This window comes from Apteryx mantelli, chromosome 6 (genome assembly GCF_036417845.1).
Source record: "Apteryx mantelli isolate bAptMan1 chromosome 6, bAptMan1.hap1, whole genome shotgun sequence".
Classification (NCBI taxonomy): Eukaryota; Metazoa; Chordata; class Aves; order Apterygiformes; family Apterygidae; genus Apteryx; species Apteryx mantelli.
The window spans coordinates 10,047,297-10,063,858 of NC_089983.1; the positions used below are offsets into that span (position 1 = coordinate 10,047,297).

At 35.1% G+C, this 16,562-nt stretch overlaps 1 protein-coding gene across 4 annotated transcripts in view; it reads right to left on the bottom strand.

Moving 5' to 3' along the window:
• SPAG16 (sperm associated antigen 16) overlaps positions 1 to 16,562 on the bottom strand; it is a 423,943-nt gene that overhangs the window by 352,815 nt on the left and 54,566 nt on the right. The window lies entirely within an intron of this gene.

Below are 16,562 nucleotides of genomic sequence, written 5' to 3' on the forward strand. Positions count from 1 at the left end.
ACATACCTACTACTGGAATACAATATGATGCTGAAAAATGAAGGCTGTTAAGTCATTAGTATAAAATCCCCTATATTAAGTTCAGAACAATCTCTGTCGTAAGTATTTGTTGGAAGACAGTCAAAAGTTAATATCAATTAAGTTTCTTGTAAATGAATTATTTTTCTTCGAACAGGAAAAGAAATTGTTTAACAGAAAGTTTAAAACTACCAAATTAAGATGCAATTATCTATCCTGCACTGTACCATCTCATGGTCAAAAAGGTTTACTTTTAGAAATCTTTTTCTCAACCAGCAGCCAGAAAAACTCCTTTAGACAAATTTAGAACAACAGAATAAGTTCAGTAGCACTGTCAAGCTTCACGCAGCAAGGCGTGCGGTGTAATCGCTGAATAGTCCCTATCAGTCAAATTAAGCAATTTCCATTATGATTCTAAATAGAAAAATCATGGCAACAGAAAGAGAGGAGAGGACTGTGTATGTACATATAAATGATACAAGGAAAAGGAGAGGGGATGCAAGTAAATAATTTTTTTTCTCCTTTGAATGCATGCATATATGTAGACCTATACCGTGAGTAACTCCAAGCAACATCTCCCACAGAGCACCATTACTTGGGTAAGGAGCTTCTTTTCTCTACTTGAATAAAGACTGAAGGACAAGTTTCAGACAAGTAGCACCATCCTAATAAAATTCATCAAGACAGTAACTCTGGCTAGACACAGGACTGGAACTCCAGGTCACAGTCCAGAGGAGACATTTGCCAAGTAATGCTGCTGAGCAGCATCACCAGCTGAACTACTCTGATAGGTAGTTCCACATTTGCAGCTTTTTAACAGTCTCTCCAAGAAAGCAATCCACTGAGATAGCATCTTCCTCAAATCTGCCTCTCTTTTCAAGCAGTTAAAGACCCAAACAAAATTAAAGGACAAAGCAGGTCCATCATTCAGGATGTACAAGGAGGTCTGTCCTGGAAATCTGTGACTTTGAGGAAAAATTGGAAAGCTAGTTTTGAGATTTTGATGAAACTAATTTTACATTAGACCTGAATTCAGAATGAACTCTGAGGATAAATTTTTCCACGCAAAATAAGACATCTTAAAACTACTTATCTCTTCTGGTGGAAGTGACAATCATTAGAAAAAACATCCTCATCAATGGATAATGGAAGGCAAAAATCAGACAGTGATTGAAGTAGATGGGTCTGTAAAGATTCATGGATAATCCTTACAATCCACTGTAGGACTGGGCTCCTAGAAAGATCCAAACCCTTCAGATACATACTGAGCAGGCATAGGAATACTAAAATACTGAGCACTAAAGCAAAATGGTAAGATACACCCTGAGCTGTTAGCCCAGCATTCTTCAGCTCCAGCAGTTAGCCTAAATGAATAAGACCTACAGAATTATTGCTGGAGTACACCCACAATCAGAAGCAGGAAATTTGGTTCCTTGGACACAATGGAGTCATTCTTGCTATTGATCAAGGACTCCCTTACTGCAGACCTGATATTCAGCATTCGTGCCATCAGATGGAGGTGGCTTAGGTTTCAGTGATAAACCTTCTCAAATTGACCTTGAGTCAGACATGAGCGGACCAAGTTTTCAGGCTCTTCACCAGGAAGAGCACGTTTTCTGAAGCCAGATTTGGCTCTGCCAGGTAAGGGGCAGAAAGGATCACAGCATGAGAAGGATTCCCAATAGGAGAGGAGCAAACACACACACCAGCTTTCCAAAACAGGCAACCAGGACCCCAGAAAGAAACCTGTCTTCAGTTAGAGAGACTAGTCCTTCATACTGATGTTCAGCACAAAGAACCAGACTTCAGAGTACTTTCAGATGGCTATTTGGGCATCATCTGCACTTGTCATTCACAATCAGCTAGAATTAACCATCTTTTCAGGACTTTAGGGAGATAAATCACATACAGGAGTGTTCAAGGCTCATAACCCAAATTTGAGAGATCAGCTCTGCTGGAGAGTTGATCTTACTTACTGATATATAATCTTCTCAATATAGAGTGGTAGTTAGAATATTTTCTGTCACTGTCTGCATGTGATGACCTTAACTGCATTTGAGCATCAAGTTGTTTAGAGCTAAACATGTGCTCTGCAATAACTTGAATGAATACTCCAGACAGAGGAATCTTTCCCTGCTGAACTGGGTGACAGAGCTAAACTGACAGAGTTAAATGCATACGCTTTTAGTACTGGACATAAAGTAAGCCTCTGACATATCACAGGTCACTGTACCATTCAATCAGGAGCAGTAGAGAGAGTATACAATCCGATGGTATGACTGCACACATCCACGTGCTATCACCTATGTACAGCTGGCCATGAGTCCCAAATGGGGAATTAAACAAGCATGATCAATAAATATTATGTTGAGAATATCTTTGAAACTGTGCTAGTCTTACAAACTCTCCCAGTAGAATTTTTAGAAAAGCTGAAAAAGTCTCTGTAGGGACCACAGATGACTTGCATTTGCCTAGTACAAGGAGGCAGAAGGCACCAGATTAAGTGGCATCAGGGATGAACTACCCTGACCTGCAACTTCAGAAGCTGAGGACAGACAGGAAAGCTTCCAGTTCTATCAGGCAGTGAAGAGAAGCTGTACCACAACAGGGGGCTGAGTTGTAGAGAAAGAAGCTTCACAGTTGCAACGAGCCTCAAGGAAAGAGCTGGATAAGATAAATGGCATAGTCGTCACAGAAAAAAACTGGACTAGAACTGGGAATGGAGGCTTATATCAGCTTCCTTCTGCGAGATTCCTTGTGCAGGCTGAAGTTTCTATCACAATTTTCCATGATGTTAAAGGAAAATATGTAAGCTCTAATTTACACAGAGAGGCAGATCTGTATTCTTTAACAGAATTCTGCATGTTTGCTAGCATAATGCTGATAAAAAGCCAAAATACATACACATATATTTAATCAAAAGGGAGGCTGTAAGATTAGTGTGGTCTAAAATATTTTCTAAGATCAACCAGAAGATTAGGAGACTTCTTACCAACTATAATTAACCAAGCTAAAGGGATTTATTAAAAATAGATTGTCATTTAAGAATGTAAGGAAGGCAACTGTACACAATATATTTTAAGGACTACACTAGTCATTACAAAACCACTTATAAAGACTATACAGCATTTAAAAGACATAGCTGATCATTCACGTTTACAACATTTTCAGGATATCCTGCTGTGAGAAGCTTCACAAGACTGAAATTACTGTATTCTTTAAAATGCACATCAACCACTAAAATTAAGACTGGAATAAAATCAATGTATTTTAATCTGAAAATGTATACACGCAGCAGGGGTATCCACTTTTTTTTTCCCCCCTCATAATTTGTTTGCACTTGATGGTAGCCATTCAGCTAGTTTGAAGGAATGAGCATACAGCAAATTTCAAAATTACGGACTATCAAGAGAATGTCATTTTGTCTCCTTTTTCAGAACCTCTCTAAACTATACATTCTACACAGACGCTATTATCCTGACTTGAGTTTCTTAACGAATTATCAAAATCACTATAAATATTAGCTAGTGACTTAATGATCAGCACAAATGCATCTGTTACAGACAAGACCAGGAAGATGATTTTCAGTGGACTATGGCAACAATCACATATGTAGATTAATAAAAACAGTCAAAAGTCTAGTGTTTCCTTTTTGCTTGATTATGAAAGAGTAAGACTGGGCCTGATAGAAACTGTAGATATTGTCTCATATTTCATCTTAGGCATTTATGTAAGTTTTGTTATGTCTAAACTATGTTTACATTTCATCTTTGAGGCTAAGAAGCCACTTAGTGTTTTTTGCAGAAAAACTTCTCAATATTATTTCCTATTTTGTAAGCTTTTATAAACATGTAAAACTTTAGCTTCCAAGGGCCTTAATGACACTCAGATATTACATTCCTGGAACACCAGGCTCACTTTTCTTGGAATACTAGGGACCTAGAATGGTGATTACCCCAGGACATTGCTGTCTTTTTGACTGAGAGGAAGCCAGAGGCTGGGAATCATGGAGAGCAGCTATCAAAATCATCCTCTGTTGCCTTGAGCTCAGGTGTTAACAAGGCCACAAGATGCTAACGAAGCACCTATATCTTGAACCATCCATTTTACATGCATTACGAGTCTGTCTAAATAAAGTTTTCTGTATTTCCTTAAATATGGTGTGAGACAAAGTAACAGTGCCAGACAAATTAACAGTGCCATAAGCAGCAAACAGAAGTCTAGCAGGATTTGCAAGAATGCTCCAGCATATTAGGTTCTTAACACCCATCTGAAAAATCAAAGGGATTTAGAAGTAAATTTATTGGAATTTTTCAAATCCCTATAAACACTATCCATATCTGCAAAAGACTTAATTTGAATTTCCACCTCTGAGTTCTTCTTGTAAGAGTGGGTTGTAAATGTTTTAAAAGTAGAAGTAGAAATATTATTCAGAAATAATATTCACATTAACACCTAAGTTCTTTAAATTCTCTTTGAAAGACAGAGAAGATAATTAACTGAATTAAAAGTTCTTCCACCTCATGGATAAGAAGATTTTTGGAGAAATTACACATTTTTGTAGAAGTATAATGTCAGGTTTCTTGGTATATATTTACACTAAGCAGACAGCACAAACTGGGTTCTAGGCATAATGTACCTGCAGATTTCTGAAGCCATTTCCCCAAAAAAATCTGTATGCTTTCCAAATTTGGGAGTGATTAAAATGAATCTGCAGTATTTATTACACACAGGCTAAAGAGTAAAGAGGTTATCTGAAAGTCAGTATAATGCTAATCCATGTCACCTTCTCCATGTAAATCTTAGAAGTTTAATATGCTCCTTGTCTTACAAATTCTTTTTTTACCTTTCAAGTATTACAAACTATTATAAAATGCAGGTTACTAAATTTGTATATCTTAAATTATGATGTAATGAAAAGCATAGGAATCAGTATTTTTTGTAAACTATTTCTCATTGACCTCCTGGAACTAAAACAATTACTAAGCATACTGAGACTTACTCATTTCAGAGCAGAGCAATTCTAGGAAGCCTAAACCTAGGTTCTCTGAATAGAAATAACTAAAAAAATCCTGCATTTTTTCAGTAGAAAAACTATATAGTATTTCAGGAAATAACTCATTAAATTATTGCAGTAAATTTCACAGATCATATAGTAAAAAGATAACAAAAATATTAGTATTTCTATCACTGTTCACAAAATGCAAGTCTTTAAAACACTAAATTTTTCTCATTTTTGTCACCAACAGTGCAATGAAGTCTTCTGAACACATTTCTGAAATAACAGTTTTGACCCCTTCTGGTGTGATAATCCTTTATTTTACTAGAAACTGAGATTCAGCCTTAGTTGTGGAGAAAATTCACACCTACGATTCATACTGCAGGGTTTGGATGGCATCAACTCTGGTAGCATTTGCCATGGCCAGGTGAAATGCTGATTTCACTAGTTCCCCAATACATGAGGTAAAAGTCACATTTTAAACATATCAAGTTGGTTGCTGAGGTCATTTCTTGGCTGAGAAAGTCTCCACAGAGTTTATAACCAATACCATTTCAAGGAGGTTTCTCAAAGTATTTCCAGAATATATTTTTAGTGTATTGACAGTAATCAGAGCTTCAGTTTATATAAGGCATAGCTGAGTACATAGCTTCCGAGTTCCTCAAAAGGAGCACAAACATGCTACCTATGAAACTGGAGATCAATATGTAAAGCCAAGTTTTCCCAGTTATAAATATTTATCACTGAAAAATAAATGCATCTTTATCCAAACTTTCCATGATACAGAGAATGCAACTATGAAGTTAGCCCCCCAGCAAATTTTGGCAATGAAAGAAGTGTCCTTGTTTAATCTTAATTCTAATATTTTCAGTCACTAAACCCAGAGGGCAGCAGAGAATCCATTATACAAGTTGAAATCTTGCATAACAAGGCTTTGTTAAACATACTAACAAAACACATTGATGGCAAAGAATCCATCAGCAAGGGGAACGTGCATGCCAAAACTCAAGAAATGCATGTACTGAGCACTAAGGAGCCAAAGTGATATATAGGTTTTCATTCATTCTTGTATCTGCAGTGTACTGGACATTTGTACTACAATGAACATGGAAATGCTTTCAGCTTCTCTTTTATACTGATGTAAGAGAAAAAGTAACACACTGCCTGCCTGGGAAATTAAACATCCTATTACTTTACCATCAAAGGCAAGGAACATTAAATCCAAAACAGCACCCTAAAAAGGAACCCTGTGAACCATAACCATTCTGAACACACATCCTCAGCCACCGAGGGTGGTAAAAGCAAGTGGTGCATCGCATAGGCCCAGACTATCATTTAGAAACTACACTATCATTATTATCCAAAGTTACAGGTGAAACAGAGCCAGCCAGTTACAGGAAGTTAGCCCTGACCCTCACTCCATTCACACGCAGTGTTTCCATAGCTCTCAAAACACTAACAGAAGGGAGTGAGTATCATTATCTCCATTTGTTTCACAGGCACAAGGAAGATGTTCAAATGGGAGATCCTCCTTTATCCATTAGTCATTCTAATGATTTACCCAGGGAGCCCTATGCAAACCAAGATTGCATGAACTCATGGAAACATTCCCTGCTCTAGGACCTCACAGGTTAATATACAAAAATACATCACAACAGAAAAGGAATATATATGTACATATGTATTTTCCAGATAAAAACCTGAATACAGTCATATGCCACATGAAGATTTAGTGATTTACCACAGATCAAGCTGAAATTCTCTAAGAGAGCCTGTAAACTAAATACTTATCTTCTGGGTCTCAGACCATTGCTTTAATTCTCCCTAAGATATGAATCTTGTCTTCATGGGAATGGTTATCTAATTAAGACAACATTAAAGCTCCTAAAAAGCTTCTGTCTTTCCTGTCCTGAATTTTTATAGAAAGACTGCCTTTTTGCTCCCAGTAGCAGTGCTCTTTAGGGCAAATCTGCAGCCTTCATTTTCCTCAAGGAAGACAGAGATTCTCATTTGTGAAAACATACAAAAGGCAATGAATACATAAGCAGAACTGATCTAAATCATCCCACAGCTGAGAAAAATGTAACATGGTTTAATACAAAGCAGATAACACTCAAATCAGTTTACTGAAATCACAGCTCAGCCTTGTCTGCATCATTACATAACTCTAGGTTTCTCTTTACTCGGATGTTAAAAATGCAAGTCTTCAAGAGTTGGCTTCACTATGCAATTGCCAGCAAAACCAAGCCTTGTTACCTTATTTCCAAAAAAATGCAAACTTAACTTGAGAAAAGATCATCAGGCAGTAAGTTTGTGATTCAAAGTCCCTTGGTGAGGGAAGAGGAGAAGAAATTATTTCTCCCTGGAAAAATACATCAACAACTCTGCATCATTAGTAGTTCTGCTTTGAAAATTATACAGCTCCTTCTAATTTGCAGTCAGTGACATATGCAAGAGTCACAATCACAGTTACACCTCCTGAGGTATCCATATATTCACTTTAAAGCAAATTGTAGGTATTTCAAAATATGAAATGAGAAAAGCCATGAAAACAAAATTTTTCTTGGGGCATAGCTCCTGTATACGTATGTATAAGTCTCACCCAAAATATTCTGGCTTGTATCATTGCTTAAATATTTTTAAGGCAATATTCTATTTTTCATTCTCACTCGAAATGAAGAATAACTATTCATTTCTGTACTTCGAAAAGTACTGTGCTAATCAGTGAAGCTACTCTCCTATACCATTGAAATTATCTTTTTCATCAAGTTAAAAGAGGGGAAAAAACTGTTAAGAACTGTTTGCTTTTTTTTTCTAAAAACTATTGTGTTTATATTATAGAGGATATATTATGCATTTCTCTTTTCCTTTGGATAAAACAAATTTCAGTATTAACATCTCCATATTTCAATTCTTAAGTATCAAAGCAGTGCCACAGAAATCAGTAGACCTTCTCAGAAACTCCTTAAGTATGCAGTTTTAAATGGTTTTCAGACTAGAGCTTTAGCTTTACACTGCATCTCAATTTCTGCCTAAACTATCACAGCTTTCAAGAGCTAGGATTACCATGAACTACACAGTCAAACCATGGGAATAAGCATTAGTACTTATAAAATACAAACTTATAAATCAAAGAATGAAAATAATCTTGGCTACAATTGCTCATAACAAATGAATTTTAGTCATGATACTATCAAAAATAAAGTATGCTCTTAAGTTGGCTAAAACACTTAAGGAAACAAACTATGGGATTTCCAAATTCTACTTCATTTTTCCTCAGCGTTTAGTTTTTACAAGAATCAGAAAATTCTTAGTAAAAGATCTGAATAATGACCATTAAGACGACAAGTTGACAAACACTGCTTATTTAAGGTTCAAAGTAAATTTTAAAAAAAGATTCAAATCAGTTCATATTTCCCATGATGAAAACTCTGATACTGCACTCTGTCCTCAAAGGTAAATAGATGAGTTTTTGTGCAAGGGAAATAAGCTTTCTTCAAAAGCTACCAAATATTAAGCAGGGAACTACAGAATTAAGTGTTTTGCTGCAAGAGTGACAAAATTAATATAAAATACAGTAACTCAATATTATTCCACCTTTATGTTTCCTGTAATTGAAGGAATGTATCTGATTAGCAGCAGTGTGCAGAAAAAAATCTGAACATACAAGATACTCAGTGCCTCCACTGAATAGAACGCCATCCCTGCAACATTCAGTAGCCAATGGTAGCTATGATTCTTAATACCAAAACAACTCAATTTCAAATTTTCCAGTAATACAGTATCTGTAGTACAACATGTTTACACTCTGTTTTACTATTTTAGTCCTCACTACAATTATTTTACAAACATCTGAAATTTAAGGAAGGGAAGTTGAAAGCAATAGCAGGAGAACACAATGGAATTTTTATTGCATACTACATCTTGCTTAGCTTGCTAATAAAAAAACCATAAAAATCACTGACAGAGGTTGTGGCCATATAAATCCTCCTTATTCAGCTTTAAGTGACAGAGTTGTTTTTTTTCTTAATAAACATGAAGATAATATGTAATAGGCAGTAAAAGTCAGATTAACTAAAAGAGCCAATGTAAAGCTGTTCAGACTTCACATTCAAGGCTACTGTGCTCATGCAACTGTTCAGACAGTTTCTGAACTGGTGCTAACAGCAAATTTTTAGCTGACAATGTCAGCTTTAAGGGTCTGCCAGGGCAAGTCTCCATACAGCCATTGCCTGTACTGTGAAGAAACTAGAAAGTAGCAGTACTGTAAATATAGAACTGTATCTCCAATAGTTGATACCTTTTTGTACTAGAGCTCTTATTTGCACTAGTTAACTTCACAGAAATGATTTGTCAACTATAAAAAGGATAGTGTTTAAGTTAGAAAGCTGCTGCACGTAACTAGTGTTTTGTTTCTTCTGCTGTGGCTATTAAAACTATATTTCTCAATGATTACTAAACAGATTTGAAAAATAAGAGGTCAGTGATTAAAGGTCCATCACCAAATTGTAATAGTTTTCTTCAAATTTTTTACGGCTACTACATGTTTAGCTTTTATTGCCACTATTTCAGAAAATAGAAGTATAAAGGGAAAAAAAACCCTTACTCTATGCAAAACATAAAACAGCTCCAGTAAAGTTTTAGTTTCTGCTAAAGCATAAAGGTATTTACAAAGAAGTTTAACTAAATCACATTTTAGTCTAAAGTAGTATCACTGAGAATGATGGGAAAACGTGCCACTCAGGCATGTACTGTATCACAATTTGTACACTAGAGACAAATGGAAACATTCACCTAAATATTCTATCTGCAGGATTAATACTGATCAATACTGTGTGGTATTCCTGGGGACAGGCCTAATTCACCAAGTCAATTTGTAGTCTTAGAGCTAGATATCATCTCACTTGCACAAAGGTTTCCATTTAGATCTGTGGGCCCAATCCAGACAGACTTGATTTTTAATCAAAACTGTAAATAGTTAAGAACAAAAAAGTCAAGAACCATCTTTGACCTCCATTCAAGTACTCAAAAATGTTCTTCAAAAGGTTACATTTGTTTAAATAACTACTCACCTCACCAAACATACTTTTAGCCACTTCATTACTTTATCTAGTCTGTTAAGGGATACAGCATGAGCAGCAATCTGAGTCAATAATGTAAGGAATCACAGGGAAGTGTTTCTAGTACCCGAATACACTATTAATTCTGAGTGATAAGTTCAGTTACAGTCTCAACACCATGTAACAATCATCCTTTTTTAACTTATTACTCTTTGATGGTAGGAATATAATGAAATACATAATTTTAATTAAAATCATGCAATTCAATATTGCAACTATACAATTACAACTATAAGATACCGGTACTGATACATCTGGATTTTAAACATCTACTTTTAGCTACCACTAACAGGAATTATAAATGTAAATTCTATTACGCATGAAATAATAAATTCAATGATATTTTACTGGTAGTGATCCTGGAATGTGTTGACCTGATTCTCATTGTCATGGCACCACCCCATCCTGAAGACAGGATACACTCCAGTTTCTTTTTCAAAATAGTATTATCTATCATATAATCAACACTTTAGAAGGTGCAAAAACAAAATCTATGTTTATACATCATATATGTACAGCACAATTACATATGTATGTTAATTTTATGCAAACAAGTGAAAAAGCTGTTACAAAACTCAACCTGATCACTTGCCAAGGGGAAGTAAAAAGCATTAATGAAAATACTGTAATAAATTATGAAGATATAAGGCATGCATTTGGATGCCTAGATTTTCACAACAGTTTTGTAAGTCTGTTTTGTAAGTTTAAACATACGCTATTCTTGAAGATATTCCATGTCCCTTCCTTAAAAAGGCCTACACTTGAAAAAACTACTATATTTATGATCAGTAGCAAAATAAACAATAAAGTATGTAAAGTTCTACCAAATATAATTTTATTTTGTAGATTTAAATTTTGCTTACAGTGCAATTAAACTTCAGGGATATTTTAAGTTACTGCAACACATGGTGCATAGGCCATACAATTCAATTAGGCATGTTAAAGAGGTAATTCTGATTATATGATAGACATCAAGTTACTTCAGCTTTTTGACATACTTTAAAAACATTGCAGTATCATGATTTTTAATATGTATTAAAAAATCACTGCTCATAGCAATTAATATGAGCTTTCTCTACTACAGAGATGTTCTATAGTACAGTTGATTAACAACTTCAGATGCTTCCTTCAAATGAGTTATCTTATTTCTGGTTTTGGTTCTTTGGAACAGATGTATGAATCAACAAGTTGAACCTAAGTATATAAAAATTCACTAGATCATACCTACGGATATATGCATCATAGATACCATGATATCATTTTTATTAAGTCACAATCTATATCATATCTATGCTTTATACATGATTTATTCCAGTACAGTAGTCAGAAATTGGTTGAAAGACCCTAGGGTTGGAGCCAGTAACAGCCAGCTTGCTGCCTCGTTTGGGAAACTAGCATTAAATGAACAAATGCATTTACACATGTGAATGAAGACACTCTTGAGTTTTGTTCACATTATGCAATAAGTTATCCTAAAATATATATGCCAGTATAATTTGCATTACATTGAGAATATACTATAGCCTCCAGTGGGCCACCTTGTCCTCCTAGCTCCACAGCAGCACCTCTCTTTTCCCAGAGCCACTTATATTTGTCAAACAAGCATTTCTGGATAATTCATTGCATTATGTGAACTTAGTTTGTGTGTTTTTTATTCAGATGCATAAATTCCTCCTGCATGTCTGCTGCCAACGATGGTAAGCTGCCAGGCTGCTGCCGCCACCTCCCAGACTGGGGGTACCAACCTCACTGTGCCCCCCCAAAGGCTGCAGCTGTCCCTCTCCCCTCTCAGCAGCTGGCAGCTACACATCGGGCTGCAGTTAAGTGCTACGGAAGATCTTGGCTATTGCAAGTTTTGCCTTAATGATACATTTTTAAATGAAATTAGGTACTGTAAGAGTTTAGCACATATCTATTTGTATCAGAAGTACTAAGCAACAAAGTAGTTTTAAACTTTTGATGAGGTTTAATACTAGGTAAAAAGTCATTTTCTGTCTAATACAAATGTCAGTGTTATATTTCTGTGGAATGACCTGGTTGTTTCTTCCAGTGTCTTCTCATTCAAATATTCCATTTGGAAAAAGTTTGTCCCAAGTGTTACCTGTTCTGTGTTTTTTCTTTTTCTCTGCTGAAATATACGGACCTCTACATACCTGACAATGTCAAAACCTCCTGCGTTTCTACAGAATCTTAACACACAAGAAACATAACACCAATTGTGCAGTAGGCTGGGAAAATTAATTATACAGGCAGACACTAGTTCTTTAAATACAGCAAGGCCGCACTAAATATCTCTGAACACAGTTTATAGAAATAGGTTTATTTGTTAAAACAAACTGTGGGACTAATGCATTATTCTATAAATATAAAAATACATATATACAAATATAATATACATTATTTCTCATTTTGGCTAACCAGGGTAGGAGATATGAAGCAAGAAGAAGAATCTGAAATTAATGTTAAGTATTACAGTATGTAGTAGATGTTGCTTTTTTCAGACTAAAAAAAATTATTCTTTAGAAAAAATCCTTGCTCCTTGATATAACCACTGATTAAAAGAAACAGAAAAAGGAGACACTGCTACTGATTCAGGGACTGTCATGTTAAAGGCTAGTGTCAAACACTGATCTATAACAGTTAAAATTAATTTATAATATTTTCCCAACACAAGCTTATTAAGTCATTTTGAAGTTCAGTGGTAAAGATAATAATTAAAATGAACACCATAGTTTCATCACCTATCAAAATATTTTGACGCTAAGTGGTATTGCCAAACGTTTCTTCACTAATTCCTTCCTCCAGCCAGTGTGGTATGTCTTTTCTAAAAAGCATCTTCCATTGATCAAAAAACAACCCACCAATCTGAAAGTTAAGAAATAGAGCAAGATCTTCATCAGAACAGTATCTTAGCACATAAGATATCGTACAGACTTGCCATGAAGCTCAAGCCCCGTCCAAACAAGGATTGCTACATTCTTCTGCTTGACTTGCAGTTTTCCCAGGGTTATCTGCCATTTTAGAGACTTAACATAGATAGCCTATTTAAGCTAAGAAAAAGCAATTATACACAGTTAGATTCCAAGAACCACAAGCAAGAAACTGAGCGTATAAATTCTGTGCGAAGAGGAAAGAGGATGAAAAAATTACAAAATAAAATCCAGAAAACACATGAGTGCAAGTGGAAAAGTTTAAAGAAGTAGCAATGCCAAAAGACAGTACAAAATACCATAGAAAAGGTAATACATGATCATCAGTTCATTTATGGATGCTCTAAAGCAGAGTTCATCTGAATTCATTCTGATTTTACTTCTAACACATCCACTATAAAAAAAGTTTTTCAGCACTTTTTCTGGATAATTTAGTTTGACATGAATGTATTTTGGACTTTTAATAAGAGAAAAATATCTTTTTTTCTCCTGAAGATTCTCTTATCACTGGTAATATCTAAATACTGATGTTACAATTTCAAATGATGTTTTAATTTTGCCATTCTTTTTCCCTTTACTAGCTTTCCAAATATTAAAAAACAAGTTTCATTTTCCCTTAAAATAGTAGTCCACTTTTAAGGCATTGTCATGAACCTCAAAAATAGTATTTATATTGTCAGTATCTAGTATATGTTAGCTTTTCACATATCCTAACATTCATACTGTAATCATCTCTGTTATAAGCACATAGGGTTTACAAAGGTTCATATATCACTATAATGAACCAGTAAACACATTCAGGGACCATTAGTTATTGATTTACTTGCAATTACCCTTTATAGATGCTGTCCATATTACTCCTCTTTGCATTTAATCATACTGATTCAATTTCAGGACAATTTATTAAGTAGTAACTGTTATTCCAAGCTCCACAGAATCATTAATAATGAAAAAGCCATATGACTCCCATAAGACTCTGTGACACAGGTTTTGAAGTGCAGGTACAAAGCCCTCAGCTTGTCAATACTGAAGAGTAACAGACTCTCCATAGCAAAAAGCTGACTAATTGCTTACAACAGTAGCTAACAAGAGCTGGTACACAAAATAGTGGTTTTCTAATGCCATAATTCAGCAGAAATATTTTCAGCATTGTAGGAAGTAGATACTACAGAAAATGCAAGTAAAGCGCAGTCATACTGACTTCACAAGCATACAAGCAGCAAAACAGGGAATTGTCCAAACTGCAAGCAAGCCAGTCTTGTCCTAAATTCATCAAGACAGATTAAAATGACAGAAATTGTCTCTTCTGACTTTAATTTTGGACCCCATAAAAGCCAGGCCACCTCTTGCACTTTCTTGAATTAATTTCGATTTGAACTAGCCATAGCTTTAAAAAAATCAGCTGTGATTTAGAGATTGTTGGAATCTTTTTCAAGATTGAAGAATTTACTGTAACCGCTTCTGTTTGGTCAGATGGTTAACTAAACTTAATGTTAAAAAACAACTCTATTTTCTATCCAAAATGTCCTTAGATTCATTTTACTTTTACTGGATCTTCTACTTTCATCTAAGTGAACAGTTCTCTTATGAACATATTTTGTTCCCTCTGCAGATAATTAAAGCTGATGATGGAAACACTCTTTAATTAAATTTGTGAAACTAAACAGATTGTACAATGTCCCACTGTACAATTTTTTTTTTGCTATTCCCATATTCTCTACCCTCATCACACCACCATCACATACAAAAACAATATACTTTCCTAACTTTCCTCAATATTCCCTGCCTTAGACATGTAAGCACTGTATAACTCTTCAGTAGAGCACTGCACAGGGACCTTTTGTTCGCCATTTGTGATTTTCAGCTCATTTTTAGAATCGTTCCATTCCAGCAGTGAACTCTCTATATAAATACTTTTAGATAACTTTAGCAGTGACTGTAGTAAAAAGCATTTTTATTAGCTTTTAGTTTACCATGTGATTCAGACTTCTCTACATCCATTACCTAGTCCCTTTATGAATTAACACTTCTCCAATGTGGCACATGTAAACTTCATCTTTAATGAAGTTAAATGACTTGAGATTTATTTCAAGCCATGCATAAGAACATTAAATAGCTTAAGGCAAAAAATGGATCTCTGAAAGACCCCTTGAAAACATTTGATGATTTTCTGTTTAAGGCTTTATGTCAAAATTTACCATATTAGCAATATTACTTAGGATGCCTTTGTATACCAATTGCTTAATAAAGCCACGATTGCCCGTTCAGGTACCTTACAGAAGTCTATTAGATCAATACAAACATCTTTTCATACAATTAAAGATGTGGGTAAATATACCTTATACAATAATAGTACTAATATTAATACAAATTATCCTAATTATACACATTTCTTTAGTTCTCAGTATTATTCAAGTTCTCCATTTCACGAGTCACTTTTTACATCTTAAACAGTTTCAGAAGTATCCGCAGATTTCTATCACATTCACACACAGTCAATTTCTTAGAACAGGAAGAGGTGAAGGGAGTTCGTTTATTATGACTCCTAAGCTACACAACTGAAAGACTGTGCTTTTGTGGGGGATCTCCTAGTTACAAGATTTTATTCAATTCTTGAAACCTAGTCCATGCTCTCTCAATAGAAAGATCATTTGTTTATGTGGGTTAGGACCAATAGCATGGGGACTCAAAATGAGTTTCACTCTGAAACAGCAATGCTTTACCCAATGGGTCTGTTCTTTGCTTGTGTTCAAATCATAGGTCCTTAGTAGGAATGCAAGTAAGTTTGTATTGCTTTTTATTACTCTTAGCCCTTCACAAGCAACTCAATTTTGAAATGGAACTAAAATTCTATTTGTCTTTTTTTGGGCTCCCTTTTCAAAATAGAACCACACTATAATAGACAACAGCTTTTTGCTCTTTGTCCTTCCAAAGACGATTCTTTCTGTTCATTTACAGACCGGACCAGGACAACTTGCAATTTCATTCTAATTTCATTCACTGCCTGAATAATTTCAAAGTTTTTATCAGATGTTCATTCATCATTAGCCACAACACAGGATGTCTATGAAGAACATAAGTATTTGCTTTTCCGATTTTGATGATTGCTCTACATCAATATACCACTGTGTGTTCAGAGAGGAAAGGTACAGCCAGTGAGGAGTTAAAAATGGATAAAACCCCCAGAATTCACAGACAATGACCATGAGGCTAATGCTTACAGAGACAGTACCAGAAATCTACAACAGAGCAAGAGAAAACACCCCAAACTATCAGGGAAAAATTAATAAACTATCTGATCAGGTTGAATTAGCCAGTTCTAATTCACAGGACATTCCTAGAGGAAAAATAGGGATAAAAATGTTTTGGAAAAACTAAAAAGACAATCTGGAGGGCAAGGGGAGGAAGATACTGGTGGAGAAAAACAGGCCGAGGTAGATACTCCAAAGAATTCTGCCTTGGAGCATACAGAACCTAGAAGCATACAAAAATAAT